The sequence below is a fragment of the Mesocricetus auratus genome, unplaced genomic scaffold (genome assembly GCF_017639785.1).
Source record: "Mesocricetus auratus isolate SY011 unplaced genomic scaffold, BCM_Maur_2.0 Super-Scaffold_100022, whole genome shotgun sequence".
NCBI classification, from domain to species: domain Eukaryota; kingdom Metazoa; phylum Chordata; class Mammalia; order Rodentia; family Cricetidae; genus Mesocricetus; species Mesocricetus auratus.
In genome coordinates this window covers 33,747,703-33,771,772 of record NW_024429203.1, presented here as the reverse complement: position 1 = coordinate 33,771,772, position 24,070 = coordinate 33,747,703, and the positions used below count along the sequence as shown (strand labels likewise).

Here is a 24,070-nt window from a genome sequence, read left to right as displayed (position 1 = left end):
GCTGTCACCCTCGCCGAAGGGCGCGCGGGCGTCGTGGAGCGGGTGACCGGGTCGTCAGGGAGACCCGAGGCGGGGTGGGCGGGTGCGGCCGACGGTGGGCGCCTGCGGTCCCACCGCACCTCCCTGGGTGCGTTTTCACACGGTGCGCAGCGAGCGGCGGCACGCAGGGTCCTCCGAGGTTTCTGCCTGCTGCCCCTGGCGTGTGCAGTGCCCCCAAGAAGCCTTTGGAGGCATTGCCCGCCTCTCAGTGGTCCCCATCACATCTTCATGTGACGGATACGGTCTGTGTGTTGGCCGCGTATCGTAGACGAGTTGTGCCCTTGAAGCACCTGTCCCGAATGAGGATGCCTAGAGTAGACCAAGTCACGGAGGGTGTTTTTTGTTTTGTCTAAATCCTCACGTGTGAAATAATACTGTTGTGAACAGTTTTAAAAAGCAGTTTGTAGTCTCCAATTCCTGGTTTTTGTTTTTGTTTTTTTAAATATAGCCGCTCTCCTGTGAGGTTCTGGCCTTTTTATGTTAAGATAATGTTAAGATAGAAAATCGTTTCTCTAGTTAGTACACAAAGTTTCTGAGTGACTTTGGGGTCCTCCTTTCTCCCTGGCTTCCCCTCCAGAGTAACCACTATTTGGTCGTGTTCACGCAGCCGTCAGGAATGCCCTGAGACTTTCTTGCCTTGTCTTTCCGGGCAGCCTTTTCAGCAAAACGATGAAGATTAGAACTGAAGATTTTTAAACCCAGGCCACAGAACTGTCTCAAGGACTCGGATCAATCTTCCAATAGACACAGGAATGTCTAGATAGGGAAAGCACATCTAATTTTGGCCAACTGGAGGGAAAAGTGTAATTTCTTCGTTTGATCCTCCTTCAACCTTCCAACATTTCTTAACCGTCTCTAATGTCTCATTTCAAAGGGGGGAAAGTCCTTGGAGGAGACAGCTGTCGAAGTTACCTGGTTTGACAAGATTTTCCCTGCTAATTCTAGGCACAGGTAGACTGGAAAGGAGAGTTGATCCTCTTACCATGTTATCTCCCCCGCCCCTCCCACCCCCACGAATTAGTGGAAGGAACACACTTAGGATTTCCTTAAAGGTAGTGAACAGCATTCATGGCAATGTGCTGGTTAGACATCTGGCAAAACATTAGGATATAAAGCACAGGTATAGATCTATGAATAGACTCCAATAGTAAGCACAAGAAATAATCCCTGGAATTACAAAAGAGGACTGCATGAAATTACAAGTTTCTGTAGTACCCCACCACCACAACCAAAAAAAATTACGAATGAGGAGACAGCCTACAATATGGGAGAAAATATTTGCCAACTACTTAGAATACTTATCTGTTAAATCCTTTCTCTCCTCTCCTCCTTCCCTCCCCCCCTCTCTCTCTCCGACTCTCTCTCTCTCTGTCTCTCTCTCTCTGTGTCTCTCTCTGTCTCTGTCTCTCTGTCTCTCTGTCTCTCTCTGTCTCTCTCTGTCTCTGTCTCTCTGTCTCTCTCTCTGTCTCTGTCTCTCTCTCTCTCTCTCACACACACACACACACACACACACACAGACACACACACACACGCTCCACTTCAGGAACTTCCCACCTTTAGATTGGTCTGTAGGCATGGCTGTAGGGCATTTTCTTGATTAATGATTGATGTGGGAGGGCCCACCCCACTGTGCACAGTGCCAACCTTGGGCAGGTTATCCTGGGTGCTATAAGAAAGTTGACAGAGCAAGCCAGAAAACAGTGTTCCTCAGTGGCCTCTGCTTCGGGTCCTGCCTCTGACTTCTCTGAATGATGGATTGTAAACTGTAAGTTAAAAAAAGCTAATTAAATGAAACTAATTATTAAGAGTAGGACAAGTATTTACACAGAGGAAAAAAAAGACTGCATCTATTTATCTAGAAACTTTGTGTTCTAATACCGTTTTTTTTTTCTTTTAGTGCAAAATCTATGCTACTTTAAGGTAACATTTTTTTCTACTGTGGTTGTCTAAGAAACCCTCTCAGAGAATGACATGTGTATGAAACAGACACAACATCTTTGCCCTTAAATTCTGGCTTGCTTGTTTTTGCAGCACTGGGGACTGAACCGATGCTACACAGGCGCTCTGCTACATTTGTGCTACACAGGCGCTCTGCCACTGAGCTATAGCCCAGTCACAACTATCTTCACTCATCTCATTCCTCTCTTGCCTCTTTCCCCCTACTCCTCAACCCCAGGGAAAATTAAAAAAAAATCCCCAAACATTTGGAACTTGTCAACTCTCTGGTTCCCCCTAGTGGTGTGTCACTTCCACAGCGCATGTCCAGATTAAAATCTTCCTTTGATAGTCTCTAGGCACAGCGGTTCTCAACCTTCCTAATGCTGTGACCCTTTAATACAGTTCTTCCTGTTGTGGTGACCTCCAACCATAAAACTATCTTCGTTGCTACTTCATAACTAATTTTGCTACTGTTGTGGATTGTAGTGTAAATATCTGTGTTTTCCGATGGTCTTAGGTGACCCCTGTGAAAAGGGTTGTTTCACTCTCTACAGGGTTGTGACCTACAGGTTGAGAACTGCTGCTTTAGGGTGTTGAAACCATAGCTTGGGGAGGTGGGAGGAACTTAACGACGAGATGCCTTTCTGCCTTCTCTAGTTTCGTCTGCTCTTCTTTTCCTGACTAAGCCCTGAGGTCCAGGGAATGACTCTCATTGGTCTAGAACTGAAATCTACCTCAGGTTTCTGAGTGGGTGTTGAGCAATCCTGGCCCGTAGCAATCAGTGAGGAACACATGTTTAAAGTCAGATTCTGAGCCTCTGGAACACATCGAAGCCTAATTGCCAGAAGATTGAGGAGAATTTTACTTTAACTGTCTCTGGTGATGGTTATGGATAGAAGCAGATGGGGACTCCACCAGCTATAAATAGCACAGGTGTTGCTTCAGTACGTGGCAGGTGACTAGCGGGAGGGAGGCCTTCAGGGTGTGCATGTAAAAGAGCTACAGAACAACAAGAAAAGAAAATAATGCAGGATGGAAGACACTGCTTGAGATTTGTGGGTTGCTTTCTTACCAGACAACAGTTTCTAAGGTAGTGGCGTCATTGACATAATATCCATGTCAAGATGCCTTTAGAGGTAGGCCACATATTTTATTTGAAAAGATTGCCTTTTTTCCCTCTGTGGTGAGGCGTGCCAGTACTCCCAGCCCTGGAGAGGCTGAGGCAGGAGGATCATGAGTTTAAAGTTAGCCTGGGTCACATAGGGGGCTCAAGGCAAGCTTGAGCTATGTGTCGAGACCCTGTTTCAAAAATCCAAAATTAGAAAGAAAGGAAAGACAGTGTTGTCGAGAGCAAAAGAATTACACGAACAGAACTTTATGCAAGTTCAGACCATGGCTTCGAGATTATGGGAGGGCAAATTGAAGATGATGTTTGTCCTGTGAATGTCTGAAAATAAATTGATTCCAGGATTAAAATTTCAAGTGGCTAATTGAAAAACAAAAAACAAATCTGACCCCTCATGCTTTATAAAAATTGGAGTTCACAAACCCTTATTTTGTGGTTTACCTACATGTGCATATTTTGTGAGCACTTTCATGTTGTAAGCTTGCAGTACAGCTTTGCTAAGGTACACGTACAGGGGAAAAGCCACGCTGTGTTAGTGAAACCTGGGAAAGTGCAATGTATTATTTGTGTGATATTTATCTGAGGCTTACGTATTCACAGTAGCTACTAACAGCAATTTTTGAAAAAAAATCCTGCTGACATAGCTTTAGTGAGTAAATATATTTGACATAATTAGCAACATTCATATGAAGATGGTCTTATTGGATGCAACAGAAAGTAAAACAGCATGCATCTTTTCAGCTTCAATAAACAATTGTAAAAGGGATTTCTTAGTGAGTGTGATGCCATTCACCTGTAACGCCAGCTCCTTACGAGGCTGAAGCAGGAGGATGAAAAATTTGAGGCCAACCTTAACGACACAGACAGTTTGAGGCTGGTCTGCACATTTTGCTGTGTCTTTCTCAAAATAATACTAAAACATGCACACATGCTCACACACACATACAATTTCACAGTGGAAGGAGGCCTTAGACTTAATCACAGCACCTCTCCAAATGATTGTATTTTAAACATTTACTCTGTGACACACTGTAGAAACTTCCATCTACAGCATACTTTCTACTCTACATGAGCATCAACTTAGAAAACCACAGTCGGCCTTCAGTTAATCATGACCTTGGCTGCTGGGTACATTCCAAGTAAATTCATAAAGGTTCAAGGCAAGCCAAGTGTTGAAGTTCACATCTTTTTTGTTTGGTTGGTTTTGTTTTTATTTTTAAAAATTTATTCATTTTACATACCAGCCCCAGTTCCCCTCCTTTCTCTGCTCCGGCCCCCTCTCCTGCTTCCCTCCCCTTCCCACTCCCCTCCAGTCCTCTGAGGGGGTAAGGCCTTCTTTGGGGAGTCCAAAGTCTGGCATGCCATGTTGAGGCAGGACGAAGCCTTCATATTTTAACCCCATCTTTATTTCCTGGCTGCTAACATTTCACCTTGTGGTCATTACTGAAAACTTTTGTATGTGGTGGTGGGGTATCTATAGAAATCCTTCTGAACATCAAATACTTTGAGCATCTGGTCCCAGAGGATCACCAAATGGGCGATCCTCAGTTTTCAAGTGAGCTTTCCTATGTGTTTCTATTTGGAAGTCGGTATATGCTTCATGGGCCAACTGTTTCATTGGCTATACAGCTCATATGTCAAAGTGGAGTATCAACAAATACATGTCTGAAAACTCAAAAGATCCAGTGCTTAATTCTAGTATACTATAATTGAGTTATGTTAAAACGTAGCAAAGACAGCACCTTGTTTTTAATTGATAGACTTCTGTGCAAGTTTTTTTTTTTGAGGCCAACTTGACATAAGCTAGAGTTATTTGAAAGAAGGGAACCTCAATTACGAAAATGTCTCCATAAGATCTGGCAGTAATGTATGGTTTTAAATTAGTGACTGGTGGGGGAGGGCCCAGCCCATTGTGGGTGGTTCCACCCCTGAACTGGTGGTCCAGGGTTCTATAAGAAGGCAGGCTGAGCAAGCCATGAGGAGCAAGCTGATAAGCAGCACTCCTCTTTGGTTTCTGTATCAGCTCCTGCTGACTTTGTCAGCAATGGACTGTTACCTGGAAGTTTAAACTGAACTAAACCTTTTCCTCCACAAGCTGCTTTGGTCATGGTGTTCCTTATAGCAGCAGAAACCCTAACCAGGACAAGATCTAATAATTGTTGATGTTTATTAAATATTTACAGTACTCCAGACATCATTCTACCAGCTTTGTTTGAATTCATTTTTCATAACAACTCTTTTGGAAAGGTGTAGTTATTAGTATAAGAAAGAGGGAAGGCAGTAGGCTACTTGTTCATGATCTTACAGTTTGTAAGGAGTCAGGATTCAGACCTAGGCAGTCTGAATTAGAGTCCTGAAGTTCAGCCCCCCAGACCTTGCTGCTTCAGGTATACACAGAGCTGTGCCCAAGTAAATGTGAGCATTGTTACGTATCTGCAAAAGCATTCTGGATCCCAGGGTTCCATTTCTTAACCTAGTCTTCCTTCTTCATTCACCACAACAATGGGATTTGATTTAAAAAAGAATTAACTCCAAGGCATTCTCCAACACTTTCTAGCTGGGGGGGGGGTATTATTATGATTATTTTGTCTAAAGAAGGAAAATACTTTTTTTTTAACTTATCGAGTTTAAAAAGTAAGCCATAAAAATAAGGTGCTGATGTGGTCAAACTTGAAAGTAGATACATTTTTGATAAGCATACTGTTATTAAACCTATCATGTTCTTATTTGTATAGCTATGGAAAGGTCCTGAACTGTTTGGTATGCACTCCAACATTTGTATATGACACTGTTACATAATTTGAGTGTTCTGAACCACTGTCTTGATCTTTTGTTTAGGTACCATATAAAATAAATTCTTTGGGGGAAAATGACCTTTGCAAATAGAGGGTAGATCATATTATATACCAATTCTCTTTCTTCTTTCTGATGAAGACTACCACCCTATTGAAATGACAATCCATGTTAAGTATCTATAATAATGTATGTGGAAATTTTCTCTTATGGCAGACAATACAAAGAATAGCTTCATAATAAGAATAAATACATCTTTTGGGGCTGGGGAAATGGCTTGATTGGTAAAAAGCTTGCTGTTTAAGCATACGGACTTGGATCCCCAGAACCCTCATTAAAAAGCTGCCAATGGCAGCATGTGGCTGTAACCCCAGGTTTGCTGGAACGAGGAGAAAGAAGCAGACATTGATTAACCAGCTAGCCTAGGCCAATCGTACTTCAGATGCAGAGACCCTGTCTCAAAGAGTACAGGTGGAGAGTGATTGATTAAGACACGTGACATTAGCCTCTGGCTTCTATACGCTTGTGTACATGCACCCCGCCCCCCCCACACACAAGCACCTAAAACACTCACAAAGCTAAATAGATTCCTTGCCCTCTCCCCAAAGTCCCTGCCTGTATGTTTCAAAAAGGTTCCTCCTATCTGGTATTTTTAAAATAAAATTTGATTTTTCTTTCTCTTTTACTCTAACTTCTAAATTTGTATTTAGAAATAACAATAACATAGTTTCTGGGGAGCTTGTTTTTGTTTTTTAGTCTTTATTTTTTTTAGATTTTCTTTATGTATATGAATGTTGGACTCCGTGTATGTATGTGCACCATATGTGTACCTAGTGCCCACTAAGTTGAGAAAGCATCACCTAGAACTGTTGTCATGGATTGTTGTGAACCACCACATGGGTGCTGGGAACCAAACCCAGGTCCTCTGCAAGAACAAGCGCTCTTAACTGCTGAGCATCTCTTCAGCCCCTCCTGGGACTTGAAAATAGTGTATCAGAAATGTAAGGTGGGGAGAAGTTAAGTATACCAACAAAAGCAGGCTTCTGCTCCTAATTCTCAAGTCCTCTGAGATCACTAAAAACTCATATGAAATGTGTAAATATTATACTTCCCTTTTCTTCTGGTATTGCTAAATCAATTCTTCATCTTTATCTTTCCTTTACAGTGGCATGACTCCTATTTTAACAGAAAAGGTGAAGGTAAGTCCATTTGCTCTCCACTATGCAGCCTTGTAGAAGAGCCCGAGTCTAAGGATGTGGGCAGGTGGGTGCCTTCATCCTAATGTGGTTTGGGGAGGAGTTTGTGCCTGTAGACAGTTTGTTAGCTGCAATTTTTGGTCATGGTTTGATTTAACAGACTATAAAGAGTAATCCCTGTAACATGTAATGTTCCACTTTTTCAAGTTTCAATTCCAATACTGAAAAGCCTGTGTTACATTATATGTTAACTGGCGAAATAGCATATTAGAAACATCAAAGCACTGTATGTCTGGTCTTTGTGTTGTAAAAATAATATGAATAGAATTAAAGTTTTGGGATGGAAGACTCTGGGAAAGTCCACATAGTTATGCGTAGAAGAACTGAGGCCTTGTGGCAAGGGGGTGGGAGAGTACTCTTCACACAGGTGGGGGCTGTCACACTTGGCACAGTGCTGCCCTGTCCCTAAGACCTGCAGGGAAAATAGGGGAAACTTAGGTTAGAAAAATTAAGAAATTGTGAAATTAAGAAGGCTTTAAGGTTGGAATTCTTTGCTTTGGGAAACTGTAGAATTCTTTTCCTAGAAGGTCTTGTAAGTTGTGATCATCTGCCAGCTACCTTCCCATTTATGTCACAAAGCTTCCTGACAACACAGTGCTGTTAGGCCTGGCTCGACAAGCAGATGGTGATCTATGTTGGGAGCAATAGCTAACACATTCTAAAAACATACAGACTTACAGCACTTGACCTTTATATTGTTGGACACTGCTAAGATTTTTTCAAGTGCAGTTTTACTTGGCTTTATTTCCTCTAGACAAGGTTATTTTAAAAATTTTATTATTTTCTTTAATTTATTCTACATGTCGACCACAGTTTCTCCTCCATCCTTTCCTCTCATTCTCTCCTCCTGCCTCCCTTCTATGCCCTGATCATCCACTCCTCCTCCATCTCTATTCAGATGTGGCAAGGCCTCCCACGGGAATAAACAAAGCATGGCATATCAAGTTGAGGCAGGACCCCCACCCCCACCCCCACTCCTCCTACCCCACCATTCCCTACCCCCACATCAAGGCTGGGAAAGGCATCCCACCAGAGGGAATAGGTTCCAAAGAACCAGCTCATGTGTCAGGGACAGGTCCTGGTCCCACTGCTAGGGGCCCCACAAAAGACCAAACAATACAACTGGCACCCAGATGCAGAGGGTCTGCCTAGGTCAGTCTCATGCCGGCTCCCTAGATGTCCTTCCAGAGTCCATGAGCTCCCATAAGCTCAGGTCAGCTGTCTCTATATGTTCCTGTCATGATCTTGACCACCCCCTTGCTTATAAAATGCCTCCACCTTCTCTTCAACTGGACTCCCAGAGCTTGGCTGTGAATCTCTGCATCTACTTCCATCAGGTACTGAATGAAGGCTCTATGATGACAATTAGTCACCAGTCTGATTACAGGAGGAGGTCAGTTCAGGCACCCTCTCCACTATTGATAGGATTCTTAGCTGGGTCATCCTTGTGGGTTCCCTGGCACCAGGTTTCTCCCTAACCCCCAAATGGCACTGTCTATCAAGATATCTCTTTCATTACTCTTCCCCCCTCCACCCCCGCGCCCTACTCTCAGTTTACACAGGACATCTCATCTTCCCAGGGAGACCCATAGGCCCCTCTTAGGGGCCTCCTGTTACCTAGCTTCTCTGTGACTGAGGACTAAAATCTGCTTATCCTTGGCTTTACATCTAGTATTCATTTATGAGTGAGTGCATACATGTTTGTCTTTCTGAGTCTGGGTTACCTCACTCAGGATGATTTTTTTTTCTAGTTCCATCCATTTGCCTGCAAATTTCATGATGTCATTTATTTTTCTGCTGAGTAATACTTCATTGTGTAAACACACCACATTCTTTGGTTGAGGGGCATCTAGGTTGCTTTCAGGTTCTGGCTATTACAAACAATGCTGCTATGAATATGGTTGAGCAAGTGTCCTTGCAGTATGATTGAGCGTCATTTGGGTATATGCCCCACAGTGGTATTATGGGATCTTGAGGTAGACTGCTAATTTTCTGAGAAACTGCTATATTGATTTACAAAGTGACTGTACCAGTAGTGGAGGAGTGTTCCCCTTACTCCACATTCTCTCCAACATAGGTGTAAGATGGCATCTGAGTCATTTTGATTTGCATTTCCCTGATATCTAAGGATGTTGAACACTTTTTGGCCATTTGAGATTCTTCTGTTGAGAATTCTCTGTTAAATCTGTACCCCATTTTTAATGGGATTATTTGGTATTTTGATGTCTAGTTTCTTGAGTTCTTTACATATTTTGAATATCAGTCCTCTGTCAGATGTGGGGTTGGTGAAGATAGTTTCCCAATCCACAGTCTGCTGTTTTGTCTTATTGATGGTGTCCTTTGCCTTACCCAAGCTTTTCAGCGAAATTGTTAAGATTTAAGCACAGAAAGTCTTGTGTTTTATTCTGTTTATTCCATTGGTCATGTGACTATCCTTACGCTGTTTAATTTTGATGATTCCTGTATTGTTCTCTAAGCACCTTTATGTTAACATTGACATTGAATTTCGGATTCTTAATGAATCATCTCTACCCAGAGTGGAGAGAAGGATGTAAGACAGAGTTTAAAAATAGTATATTCAAGGAGGATTATTGAGAATTGTTCTCTGAAATGTGAGATAAGATGTGAGAGGTGAACCAGAGTGCAGTAATCTAAAGATGCCTTTTGGAAGAAATAAAAAGACTCTTTTTCATTTCTTTTAATTGAGTCAGAAAGTATGATGAATAGTTAGATTGGAAAAAGCACTTTGTGAACTAAAGGAGAACCAGATAATGCTTTGATTTTTTTTCTTTTGAAACAAGGTCTTTCTCTGTAGCCCAAGGCTGGACTAAAATTCACAATATAGCTCAGACTGGTCCTGAACTCAAAGCAACCCTTCTGCCTCAGCCTCCAGAGACCTGTGGTTCCAGGCATGAGCCACCACCCCCAGACTTAGAGTGATGTCCTGTACCAGAGAATGAGAAAGTAGATGTACTGGGCCACATCTGTAATCCCAGGGAGGCTGAAGCAGAAGGATTGTGACTTTGTTGCCAGTCTGGGCTATAACAGAGAGAACCCATTTCCAAAACTAAGGAAAACAAACAAGCAAACAACAACAAAAACTGAAACAAGAAATTCACATAAGATCAAAAGTTTGTCTTCAAAACTATGGGCAAGTCAGGAGGATGACTGGGAAGCCAGAGAATTTAGTTGCATTAGTTTACTTTTATATTGCTGTGATCAAACACATGAGCAAGGCAACTTACAGAAGGAGAAGTTTAAGCATACAGTTCCAGCAGGCTAGAGCCCATGATTGTGGAGCCAAGGGAAGGTGGGTAAAGATGCAAGCTGAGGGCTCACATCCTGCACAGAAAACATGAAACAGAATAAACTGTAAATGACTTGAGTCTTTAAACTCTTACAGCCTACCCCCAGTAACACTTCCCACAGCAGCCTTCTAACCCTCCCAAGCATTGCCATCGACTGGGGACCAAATGTCCAAGATTGTGGGGGGTGGCTCATTTACTTGAAAGTAGTGAAAGCCTAAGATCCAAAGAGGCCATGCTCAAGTAGGTGAAAACGTACAATAGAAGTGTAATCGCATTTGAACAGGAAACTTCATTGAAGGATAAAGAGAGCCATTAAGATAATTGATGGAAGCAAAAAAAAAAAGGATAATAAGTTCTGTATACTGTAGAATTGAAGACTGGTAACTCTTCGGGCCTCAAAAGGGCATATACACATGGAGTCAGGAGCCTGCCTGCCCCCTCATTTCAAGAGCCTCCATAGGATAATGTTGAGAGAGAGACATGCCCTATGTGGGTGTTGGATTATAGACTACATTTCTAGACTTCAGAGACATAGACCTCTAGAAAGACCAGGGTATGGGCACAACCTTGAAGGTGTATAAGGCTTTGGGAGAACTATAATTCCTTTGCTTAACATCACCACATGGAACAGTAGCATTTTGTAAGAAACCTGAATAGCTCAAGACTTAGTCATGGCAGTCAAGAGTAAAGATTTTGCTACTGCCATGGGGTAGTAGTATAAGAGGATATAACTTACATAGAAGTCAGCTTGGACATTGACTCTCCATTGGTTATTAATGGGGGAATTTGTGTTACACAGTTTTAGAATAAAGTTAATTGTTGCCATCATTTTTGTCATCATGTTGCTTAAAACGCAGCCATACACGATTTAGTTGGTTTTTTTTTCTGGATTGTGGCCTTACTCTCCAGGCATTCTACATGTGTAAATTCACTCCATGCTCATGTGGTCCTTGGAAGTAGATGAGGCTAGGCATCCTTAATCTGGAATGCTTTGGGCCAGAAGTGTTTCAGATTTTGGAGTTTTTCAAACTTTGGAATATTTGAATAGAATTTAGTGGTAGAATAGCTCTACTCTAAAAATTTGAAATGTTCCAAGATCTCATGCCCAAGATTTGAATGCTAACAGGACACCTCCAAATCTATAGTTTTTGCAGCATTTTGGATTTCAGATTAAGGATGCTCAACCTGTATTAATATTCTGGCCCCTTCTCTCTGACTCTTGTATAATGAGAAAATGGGTCATGGTGCTTTGTTGTCCAGTGTTATGTACTCATTATGGGATGGAGTAGTTTCTAGAACTAGGATTTGTCCTCCAACCTTCTTGCTCCAGAACTCATGCTCCAAATGTCATTTATTATGCTACATACCTTTTTACATATCGAAAGTATGAACTGATGTTTGCTTGGGAGCTACCCCACTTGGAATGGCTGATTTTAATATATTTACAGGCATCACAATTGACATGAAAGAAAGTTGCTTTTGTGAGTTGCTACATGGAATGAAAATTGTTTTATTGATTCCATAAACATTTTAAAAGAAGATTTTATGTTGATACATTCAGAGATGGGAGGGGCTAGTTGCATGGGCAAGGCCAACTATTACTATTCAGAAGACCACATGGAACAGTGACCTTAGCAAGCTATCAAGCCTGTCTCTCTGTATATGGTGTGAGGACCCTGATCTGCTGAGTACTGTCACAGAGGATTCATTTAGTTCCATGGCTTAATGCACCTAATATGGAGTGCCAGGGGTCAAATTTACTCATTCACAAGAGATAAGATTGTTACATGATTTATATATTATAGTTAGTGGACCTAGATGGGAAACAAATTTAGAATCCAGATGTTTTGGTAAACAATAGGCCCGATGAATATATTTTGACTTGTTACCGTATTTTGTGTCTGAGAGATCCCAAAAGGATTTCATCAATAATAGCCGCTATTGGCATGTACTATCATTCTTTGGCTTATAAATAGCTTCCACCCCTGAGCCCTAAAAACAGGGCTCTGCTGCCATAGAAACAGTTGTTAATAAACATGAGCGCCTTAGAAAATGTATGGGTTCAGATCTGAAGGAGGGGGGACTGCAAAGCAGAAATGCTGGAGGACTGTCATCCCGGGGCGGGCACTGGGTGGGACTGGTCCTTCTGAATGGGGATCCCTATCTGAAATTTATTTCTGGGGCACTGCTCCAGGTGCTCCCCTCCTTCAGTCAATGTCTGAATTTTTACCAAATAGAGATTAGTTTCTCAAAAACTATAAATACCTATGAGTGGTAGATATTCTTAGTGGCCTCCTATGCTTATTGAAAAACCAAAACCAAATCACCAAACCAGCAAACAAACGGGAGCAGAGCTTGGGCAAACAAATTTGATGTTTTTGGTTTTGGACAGACTGCAGAGAAGGAAAGCCCAGTTTTCTCTGCTTTGCCTGTACAGTCTTACAGTTTACAGAAAAGGTTACAGGGAATCCTGGAAATCACAGAACTGTTTCATGATGTTTCTGTTGCTACATTCTGGGTCCCCTCGAGGTTCTTAGTCTCATTAATAAAGGAATTTAAGAACAGACTCACATGGAAGCATGAGGACAATTTTATTAAGAGTTTGAAAAAAAAACTGTAGGGCAGGCAGACAGTAAAGCAGCTGTGTGGGGGAGGGGGGAAATGCCATGTCATTTAGATTGGCATGGAGGTCAGACATGCAGCTGGCAAGTGGCCACAGGGCAGGGAGAGATGCTTTAGAGAAACGTGAAGAAGTCTAAAATACTGGGCAGGGGGAGCCCAAAATGTTAGGGAAACCATGCTCAGAAAAGAGGAGAAAAGGTAAAATTACAAGTGGGAGACTTCTGCTCCACTGTGGCTTTGGCTTTAAGCCTCTACACAGGGGGAAGTGGAAAAAGCACAATTAAAAGACGAATAATTCTGCCTATCTCTTTAACACGGACTAAGCTGAGACTACCTTCCTAGGGGTGGTCCCTAGGCCAAAGTGATTTAGCCACTCTGCTGCAATGTTATTTCTCCACCCTGGCTGGGATCTAGTTCTTTTGACCCTTAGATGCTCACCCGGGACGCAAGATCTCTTTGCATATCCTTGGTTTCATAGGTTGAGAGGGGACCAGCAGAGCAAGGTGCTTCAGAAGGCAAAAGCATTTCCCCCAAGCTGAGGCCCACGTGGCTAAAAGAGAAACTTCTCCAGCAAGTGATCGTCCAACCTCCACACACATGTGCACACAAATGCGTACACACACTGAATTAATAAAAACATATACAAAAGAGAAAACTCAGAAGTAAACCTCAGGACGACTTTATTGGAGTTTGAGAGGGAAAAGCAAGCCGCTGCATTAGAGGTGGAGACGCCTACGAACAGTGATGGTACCTAGCGCCTTCAGACGACAGCGACAGCGAGAGAGCAAGTACGTCAGGGCCAGCAGGCTGAGGATCACACCGGGAGCTGGAGAAGGGAATCATAAAGAGCCAGGAGAAGGAAACGCTGGGCTTTTTGAGTGCATCGTGTCGGATTTCATACAGACAGTTTCTTCCCAGCCTATCATGTACTTTCATGATCGTCCCCTTCTCTACCTTTATTTGCCCTCTCACCCACTACTCTCTTCCTTCTGCGTTTGTAGTGAATATATGCATCTGAATAAATGATTTTATGTGTCTGTAAAGAATTCTGGGACACAAATGAGAGAAAAAATACAATATTTATCTTTGTGTGTCTGATTCATCTTGCTGAGCAATTTCTAGTCAATCCCACCCTCTAGAAAAACGATAGACTGTCTTTTTTTTTTTTTTTTTTTTTTTTTTGGTTTTGGTTTTTCAAGACAGAGTTTCTCTGCAGCTCTGAGGCTGTCCTGGAACTCACTCTTGTAGATCAGGCTGGTCTCAGACTCACAGAGATCCGCCTGCCTCTGCCTCCCTAGTGCTAGGATTAAAGGTGTGTGCCACCGATGCCTGGCTAGAATGTCTTTTTTAATGGCTGAATAAAACACTGCTGTGCATACAAACTACCCGCCCATCCATAGATGATGCCAGAACCCAGCGACTGTGAACACTGCTGTAATATGGATGTTTGAAAATCTCTGATGTGCATGAATTTAAATCAGAAGTGGTATGTCTAGGTCATATGGCAGTTCCATTTTAAGGGTTTTTGAAGAACTTCCATATTGATTTCACAGAGGCTGGAGCAATTTCCATTCCTATCAGCAGTGTATAAGGGTACCACAATTTATAGAAATTGTGAAAAGGTTAAACAAAGTAGAAATGTCCTGTCGTTTGAAGCCAGATAGGAACTGAGGGTCTGGGTGAAAGTTAGCATGAAATACAGCACCTTTGAGGTCTAACACTGTGAACCAAGACGTTATGGAGGGTATCTGCCCCCAGAAGGTATTGGGAATTATGAGTTATGTCAGGACTAGAGCTTCTTTGTGGTCCCCAGGTCAGAGACCAATCTGTAGGATCCTTCTGACTTCTTTACTGCCAGATAGGGATGTTGCATGAAGAGTTACATGGGCACACTGTCCCAGAATCTGGGGACCTATCCACGAGAAGCTGTGAGCTCTTCATTCTTGGGCCTTCAGGGGAAGCTGCTGGGCTCATCAACCACAGTTGTGAAAGGAGTGGCTGTTAGTGTCCAGGCAGAGAAGAAGCTCAGACATCAGAGGTACGTCTTGGATGTTACTCTAGTAAAGCCTCTAGGGAGGGCTTTTTGGCTCCAGACAGCTCCAGACAACTACAGGCCAGAGGACTAGGTGTTAGGAAGGATGTAAGAGCCTCTAGAATTTCAGAAACGTGAACTGGGTCTGAGTTCAGACATAGTATCCCCACCCCAGAGATAGGACGGCTTGCTAGGACCAGACAGGAACAAGTAAAAAGGCGTTTGCCTATTGTACAAGTCAAGATTGCTGGGAAGAGGGATGGATAGAGCTGGTGATGTAGGCACTAGATAACCAACCATAGAAGGTGCCGGGGTGGGAAAGGCCATTCTCTTATCAATAACTGCTGTAATCTTGGTCCTTAGCAATCTAGGGTAACCCAAAGCTCATCTCTATGGAGACAGAAAATACAGAAGCCGTGTATAGCCTTAGTACTCCATCAGTCCTCTTTGTTACGCTCTTTGTAGTTTAGATAGAGTCATGGACATTTGGCATTTTCCCTTTTTAACCTAACCATGGTAGCCGTGGTTGGAGGTCAGACTTCCCTCATGTAGAAGAGAGGGGCATTTGCTTCCGGTGGGCCCCACTTTGCAGATTGGACATAGGCGGGGGAGGCTTCAAGCCTGGAAGATTTAGGCACTTCTGGCTGAAACTTGCAGCCTGACCACAAGGGTAGTGGACATCTTTTGACCAGAGAGGCTGGTTTAGGGCCTTAGACTGAACTGTTTAGCCACTAGGTGGAGCTCTAGCATTTCCTGAGCTGGACAAGGAGCCTGCAGCCCTGTACTAAAACAGCTTGACATGTTCAACCTTTCCATTCTCCAGTTTGGGTTTTCTGGCTCTTGAGGTCTCTTGGCTATTAAAGAACATGAAGGCCATGTCTAATAAAGTGTGGGAAAGGAGTCTGAGTCCCTGGTGTAGTATTTGAAGTTGCCTGCTCTCAGGAGAAATTTGGCTTATAAAATATACAGCCAGGATGGATTAGCCTTCCTAACTCCAGGGGTCTACATTGGTACACTTGTGCATGGTTTCAGCTAGCCTAAATTGAGACCAGGATTCTTGGCAGCTTCCTGTGTTGCCTTCCACAAGTTGTTGTGGCTAATGGGTTTGATAATGGCATTTTAATTCCCTTTAATACATAGTTAATCATATTATCTCAGTCCTGCCTTCATCATTTCCCACATCAGTGCCCTGATGTGGCCAGTGGGATCCCATAATAGTCATCACTATGGAAGCTGGCCTGGCTGTAACTGGACGATGAACACGGACCTCATCAGGCCATGCTAAGGACCAGATGAGGTGTCTCATATGTGCGGCAGGTGGCTAGAGGGATGGGGCTTTTGTTAGCCTAGGTCAAAAATTCAGTGTCCCTTTGAATTCCTTAATGAAGCTGGGGGAGGGATCATGCCTAAAAGATCCCAATTTGGTGTATATTTGGGACAGATGAGGGGAAAAGGAATGTGTAACTGAGAGGTGCCAAGGTCCCCATTAGCCACCTCACCAAGCGGAAAATTCTCTACTGAAGGAATAGCTTTTCATTGGTCATGTGTGCAGCAGATAGTAAGAATTATGTAAACCAGGCAGTGGTGGCGCACACCTTTAATTCCAGCACTCCAGAGGCAGAGGCAGAGGCAGGCAGATGTCTGTGAGTTTGAGGCCAGCCTGCTCTACAAAGTGAGTTTCAGGACAGCCAGGGTTGTTACACAGAAACTCTGTCTAGAAAAACCAAACAAAAAGTATGTAGCTGTTGCTATGTTAGATCAAAAGTTACAAGGAACCCTCTAAATCCCCTAATGTAGCTGAAGGGGATCCTGGCTGAAAGATCTAATTTGGATTATATTTGGGACAGATTGGACATGGGGAAGGAAATGTGTGGCTGATGGTGCTGCAATCCTCATTAGCTACCTTGCAAAGAGGAAGGATGTTCCCTGAAGGACTGGGAATGGCTTTTCTTGTTCCCCGAGTTCCTATATGAAGTTCCTGAGCACGTGTGTGATGGAGAGAAGGTAAAGAAGGGCATGGCTGGAAAGAGATTTGGAGGGAGGAGGAAGATGTGGGGAGGTATAGGCAAGGGAGTAGCCAGTGGTCGAGACCTGGAAATTGAGCATGAATGTACGCAAAGGAGAGACCATCAAGGATGTCAACTGTGGCTGAGTTTAAGAAACATCGCAAGCCGGGCAGTGGTGGCGCAAGCCTTTAATCCCAGCACTTGGGGGGCAGAGGCAGGAAGATCCCTGTGAGTTCGAGGCCAGCCTGGTCTACAGAGTGAGTTCCAGGACAGGCTTCAAAGCAATACAGAGAAACCCTTTCTCGGAAAAAAAAATCACAAGTGTAGGAGAATCTAGTAAAGTACATAAGACATTCCTTTTGCATCTTAGGGTCTAGTGACAGTCATGAAGGCTTGGTTATAAGAAATATCAGAGTCCTTTCCTAAGTTGCAAACAAAGAAATATAATTGCAGGATGCAGTAATAGCTCAGTGTGCCCTGAGGCAGCCAGCATTATTGATCTGGAAGTGTGTTAAGGGTCAAGTTTTGCTGCACAGGAAATTGTTTTCTTTTTCAGAGTCTGAGGATGAATTTTAGACTATTTATTTATTTATTTATTTATTTATTTATTTATTTATTTATTTATTTATTGAGACAAGGCTTCTCTGTGTAGTCCTGGCTGTCCTGGAACTAGCTCTGTAGACCACGATGGCCTTGAACTCACAGAGATCTGCTTGCTTCTGCCTCCAAGTCCTGGGATTAAAGGTTTGCACTACCACCGCCCAACCTAGATCTGTTTTTAAGACTACATCCCAGGGGTGAGTCAGAAGGGATAGAGAACACAGGGTGTGACCCATGGGCCCTGTAGAAGTACATTTACCTGGGAGGGCAACAGACTTCTATTGTCAGAGTGAGACCCAGTTCTCAGTGCACTTATTCGACTAAGGCATGCTCTAATATGATGCATCCTCTTGGACAAGAATCTCTCCCAGTTCCCAGAGATGGGATACAGTTTCTCTCGGGAGCAAAACCAACCTTGCAGGTCAGGCTATATTGACCTTGGAGGGAAAGCTCACAAGCTAAAACCGTCACAAATTAGTACTTTGTGTCACAAACCAGTTATGTGGGAAAGTGAAGGGGACTCAAAGTCTGGCACAAGCACTGTCAACCACGTGCTCCTCCTGTCACAGCTCAGCTCCTCCCCACTCCAGAGAGCTGTGACAAATGCTCTAGTGGAAGACAAGGAGAGAGTTGGCCAAAGGATCCTTACAATATGTGCAGGTCCATCTTGCATGAGCTAATGTTGTCATCTGCACCACACAAAGAATGTAGGGTTTCCCAAGAGGAGTTAAAGTACCTCTTTTAAAAATTTTTCTTAAACAAGTTCTTTTTAAAATTTTTTATTTATTTTTATCTTTGTGCATTGTTGCTTTTGCTTGTGTGTATATCTTTGTGAAGGTGTCAGATCTTGAGACAGTTGTGAGCTGCCATGTGGGTGCTGGGAACTGAACCTGGGTCCTCTGGAAGAGAGTCAATGCTCTTAACCACTGAGTCATCTCTCCAGCCCCTAAAGTGCCTCTTAAACCTTTGTGGACTACTGAAGGCCAGTCTCCTTTGCCACTGCCTACAGACACTACCCAAGTATACCTATGACCAGGCTTCTTTTGTTGGAAATGGGAAGTAAGGCTTTCCACAAGGGATTGAAAGGAACTCCTTCATTTTGATGGGCAGCAGCAGCCCAGAGTTACAGGCTGAAGGCCTTGGGGTCTTCCTGAAGGGCAACTCAAGATTCTTAAGTGGCCCGTGGGTCAGTCAGCTGACCTCCACAAGTATTAGAGTGAAGAGTGGCCAAGGGAGGTACTTGACTAGTTTTATGCCAACTTGACACAAGCTAGAGTTATCTTGAAAGAAGGAATGTCACTTGAAAACATAGTTTCCAGCAGCCTGGCTTATGGGCAAGTCTGTGGTGCATTTTCTTGATTGATTAATGTGGAAAGGCCCAGATCACTGTGGATGGTGTCACTTCTGGACTGGTGAGCATGGATGGCATAAGCCAGCAGGCTAAGCTAGCCAAGGGAAGCAAGCCCAGTAAGCAGTGTTCCTCTACGGCATCTGCATCAGTTTCTGCCTTCAGGTTCCTGCCTTGAGTTTTTACCCTAACATCACATGGTTAAAGGACTACAACATAGAAAACTTTTTTTTTTGAGTCACCAACCAGCTCCCAAATAATGACATGGAGACTTCTTTTTTGTTTTGGATGCTCAGCCTTAGCCTAGCTTTTATATTAATCTGCTTCTCTTCATCTATGTTTTGCCTTGAGGTTTTTAACCTTTCTTCCTTCCTTTCTTCCCTACCTTTCTCTCTCTCTCTCTCTCTCTCTCTCTCTCTCTCTCTCTCTCTCTCTCTCTCTCTCTCTCTCTCTCTCCTCCTCCTCCTCCTCCTCCTCCTCCTTCTTTTGTGCTTCTTCTGTCTGTCAGCTGCCTGGCTTCTGGCTGTGGGCATGTTCCTTTCTTCCTCCCTCTTTCTCTCCTCGATCTCTATCAAGTCTAGATTTCTCCTCCTACTCACTCTTTCTGTCCTCCAGCCCTGCCTATCCCTCTATTGTTAGCTATTTACCCTAGAGCAATCATGTGTCTTAGGCAGGCAAAGTAAATGTAACACATCTTTATATAATCAAATGCAGTACAAACAAATGTAACACACCTTTACACCATTGACAAAAGCAGCAGAAACAAATGTAACACACCTTCACTTTGTTAAAGTAACATTCCACAGCATAAGCAAATGTAACACATCTTTGCCTAGTTAAAATAATATTCCACAGCACTATGAGCTGTAAGATAAAATAAACCCTTTCCTCTCTAAGTTTCTTTTGATCAGGTTGTTTAACATAGCAGCAGAAACCCTACCTAAGACAGAAGGCAAAGAGAAAGTTCTCTGTCCAGGCTGCCAGTGTGTGCAGGGAATGCTGGTGAAAAGACAAATGCATGGGGGTAAATGTATTGACCAGACCAGAAGTTGAAAAGATTAATGAAAAAATATTTTTAAAAGTCCTTCAAGGAAAGAGAGAGATACAGCAGGTGAATTCACTGAACCAGCCCCTTGGAAAGGAATGGGGTTCTTTCAGAACATACACCACTCCCAGGAGGCTCACGTCTGGATAGATGAATAAACATATCATCTTGGTAAAAATTAAATTTTATAAAGTCACTTGTTTTCCTTGATATTGGTCACCTGGGGTAAAGTGCCAGGGTCTTTAAGGGTTAGGCTCCCATTTAAACTGTGGTGCTGTAACTGCACTGTGTGCCACGCCCTGCACTCATGTTGTGTGCTGTACCCTGCCCCTGTGAAGCTCATCGGGGTTTTGCTTCCCTCTTTGGGTTAAGCTCCACAGAGCAGAGTTCCCCACTTCCCTGTTATGTTTCAGTTAGGATTCTTGGTTTCTCACATAAATCTCAGTCTGTACTTGATAGTAAAGAATCTTCATTCCTTTGTCTGTTTGCTGTGGTACCTTTTCCCACCACTCACCTGTACCCACAGCTGACTATGCATTGTTTCAGTATTATACGAGGAACATACTGTATTTCTCCACAGTATTCCATCTAAATACTCCTCCTAGCGCTCTATAGAACCTCTTAAATACTCCTATAGAAGACACAGTGCAATAGGATCTGGGGATGATAGTATCTCTTGGAAAGATGTAGGACAGATGATGAAATGGCATTAGCAAACTGAACCCACAATTTAAACTAATGACAGTGAAGACCTGGTAGAGTACAGTCATAGAAGTTTAAGGAAAGAGAAACCACAAAATGATGGTGACTTTTTTGACTCTTTTTAAAAATGGCACAGAGATCAGGATTAAAAGCATTAGAGGCTGGAAAGATGAGTCAGAAGTTAAAAGCACTTGCTGCTCTTGCAGAGGACCAGGGTTCAGTTTCTGGCACTCACATGCTGCTGACAACTGTCTGTAACTCCAGTTCCAAGGAATACAATGCTGTCTTCTGACTTCATCAGGCACCACACACACATAGTGTGTATACATATATGTAGCCAAAAAGCTCATATACATAAAATTGTGGTTTTAAAGCAGACCTGCTGTGAAATAATCCTCCTGTCTCTGGGAATGCATGTTACTCTTTGCTTAATAAAGAGCTGACTGACTGGTAGCCAGGCAGGAAGTGTAGGTGGAACAGCCAAACTGAGAATGCTGGGAGGAAAAAAGGCAGAGTCAGAGAGAATGCTAGAGATGCAGAGGAAGTAGGATGTGTAGAAAACGAGGTAGCAAGCCATGAGCTGTCTGGTAGAAGGTAGATAAGAAACACAGTTATTTTAAATGTAAGAGTTAGCTAGTGCCGGGCGGTGGTGGCGCATGCCTTTAATCCCAGCACTCGGGAGGCAGAGGCAGGCGGATCTCTGTGAGTTCGAGGCCAGGCTGGACGGACAGCCTCCAAAACAATACAGGGAAACACTGTCTCGTAAAAACCAAAAAAAAAAAAAAAAGTTATCTAGTAATAAGTTTGAGCTATTGGTCAGGCATTTACAGTTAATATTACATTTCTGAGTGATTAATTGGGAGTGGCCATGGCACAGGAAAACTCCACCTACAGAGATCTTGAGAAAATTTTCCATAATCTGAAATTTGCTTTATAAATAAAACCTTATGAAAATGACATGTCAGTGCATCAGATGAGGTCTGTTTATGCAACATTTTGTCCCTTTTGGTTATAAGCCTATCATTTAACAGCTGAGCTGTCTCTCATGCCCAGTTTAAAATAATTTTGTAGGAAAAGTTATGTTCAATCACTGATTTTAATCCATTCTTCTCTACACCCCTCTCCCCCCAATCATGCAGTGCTGAAAATCAAACTCAGGATTTCCTGCACACTAGTTAAGCATTCTACCTACTGAGCTACATCCTCGGCCTGATTTGTTGGTTTCTAAGTATTAGCAAATAATTGTAACTAAAATCTGTTAAACATAATGTAAAATGAACTTGCCAAATTCTCACTGCTACAACTTTGGTCTCTGTTTTAAGTGGACTGACTGTGAATAGACTTTTTTTTTAATATAGGTTCTCTTGAGAGAAATGGGAACTAAGACATATTGAATATTTGAGATTTTAAAGAATTGTGTACATTCTAAACTTGGTCTAGTGGTACATATAATTCTGTCATATGGGAGGCTGAGGCTGCAAGATCCCTATGAGTTTGATGCCAGGGAAGGGGGGGATGGGATGGGAAGAAGGGAGAAGGAGAGAGATGGGGTAGGAATGACTAACTGGGAATGAGATGGGTTTCTGAAACCTCAAGCCCAACCCTGTGACACACCTCCTCCATCAAGGCCACACCTCCTAATCCTTTCCAAAGAGTTCCACTAACTAGGAGCCAAACATTCAAATATATGAGCCTATAGGGGCTGTTCTCACTCAAACCACCATAGGATCATTGTCTAATCTTTTTTTAAAACACTAGCTGGTATACACTGTCAAACCCTATATTTCAAGTTTGGAAAATACATATTTGTAAGCAGCAATGCAATAGTATTCATGAAGAAGGCCTAATCTCCAAGCCTTATGAAAGCACCTCTGCTACAAACACATTTCTAAATACAAACCCTGCCAACTGTGTAGCTAAAGGAGTTCACTTTCAAAGCAGACAGCATTCGGTCTGTGGGTGTAAATGGTATGCACAACAGTCTCTTTATGCTCTGACTTATGCAGAACAAATCCCTGTTTTCCATTGTCCATCAGCACCATCATTTGGTTTTCGGATATTAAATTCTACTTTTCTTCCGTCTTTATTTTGCATCTTTTGGACCCTCCTCCCTAATCTCTTCAACATCATTCTCCCCCCACCCCAGACAGGGTTTCTCTGTGTAGCTTTGGAGCCTGTCCTGGCACTTGCTCTGTAGACCAGGCTGGCCTTGAACTCACAGAGATCCGCCTGCCTCTGCCTCCCAAACGCTCTCAATGTCATTCTTATTTCAGTGTCTACCACTTGGGTGCCGTTCACCTTCCTGTGTTTCCTCGGTCACATTTGATTGGTACAAATCAGTTAATTCATCTTTGACAGTTCCCCAGTTGTGAGACCCACTGTCTCCATGTTCACCCTCACGTGTCAGGCCAGATCTATGGCTTCCACTATGTCTATCAACTCACGTTTGCCACGAGAATCAAACAGACTGCCTCGGCCCATTCCACGCCAATGGCCTCCTCAACCTCTTCCAAGACCGCCTCAGCCTCAGATAGGCCATTCAATAACTGGCCTGTCAACTGAGAATTCACCTCCTTCACGATTTTTCTCCAAGTAACTTTTCAAATCTTTCCCAAGGTGGTCGCTTTTCCGGTCTCTGGTCATTTATTTTCCCTTCGCCCTGAAGTTGTTGATCAGATCTTCTTCCAACTTGCCTTCTTCTTCCCTTCTTCAGGGTCACCTGCTGCTGTGTCCCCTCCTTTTTTGTGAGTCACACTGACACTGGGGGGGGCAATGGGTTATTGTGGTTTCTATGGGACTCTATGCAACTCTTTGCCAGCCACCTTGGCATTGGTCTGGGTCACAGGACCTCTAGCGCCACCCCAGCCAGATTATCTTTTTTCCTGTTCTTTGCCACCTTCAGTACCTCAAAGGGTCCAATTTGTTGTCAAGTAGCTGGTTGAATTAATTGGTGACTGTGCAGCCTTTCTGTAGGTGCCCAGGCATGATGGTGACTTGACAACACATTTCTCGTTACAGTGGACCATGCCTAGCTACAAGCTCCTGCTTCAGCCCTTCTCACAAGATTCATTGTTTAGTCTTCAACTATATCATTTACATCTGATCTACATTTAGGAGATGACAGATTATCTTCTTGACCAAACTCTATCCTTTTTTCTGAGCCTGTGTCTTCTCATCTGTGCCTTAACCTAGGACCATACAGTCTGGAAAAAACAAAAACAGTGACATCATCCTAACACCTCAAGGGCCATGTCT

At 43.1% G+C, this 24,070-nt stretch overlaps 1 long non-coding RNA gene and 1 pseudogene across 1 annotated transcript; one reads left to right on the top strand and one right to left on the bottom strand.

The window, feature by feature from the left end:
- LOC121133561 lies at positions 1 to 14,141 on the top strand. The gene is made up of 3 exons (XR_005870444.1): positions 1 to 127; positions 7,062 to 7,095; positions 13,561 to 14,141. It is a non-coding gene; the product is annotated as an uncharacterized LOC121133561 (long non-coding RNA).
- Positions 14,142 to 22,731: 8,590 nt separating this feature from the next.
- Positions 22,732 to 23,800, bottom strand: LOC101841966 (annotated as a pseudogene).
- Positions 23,801 to 24,070: the final 270 nt, after the last annotated feature.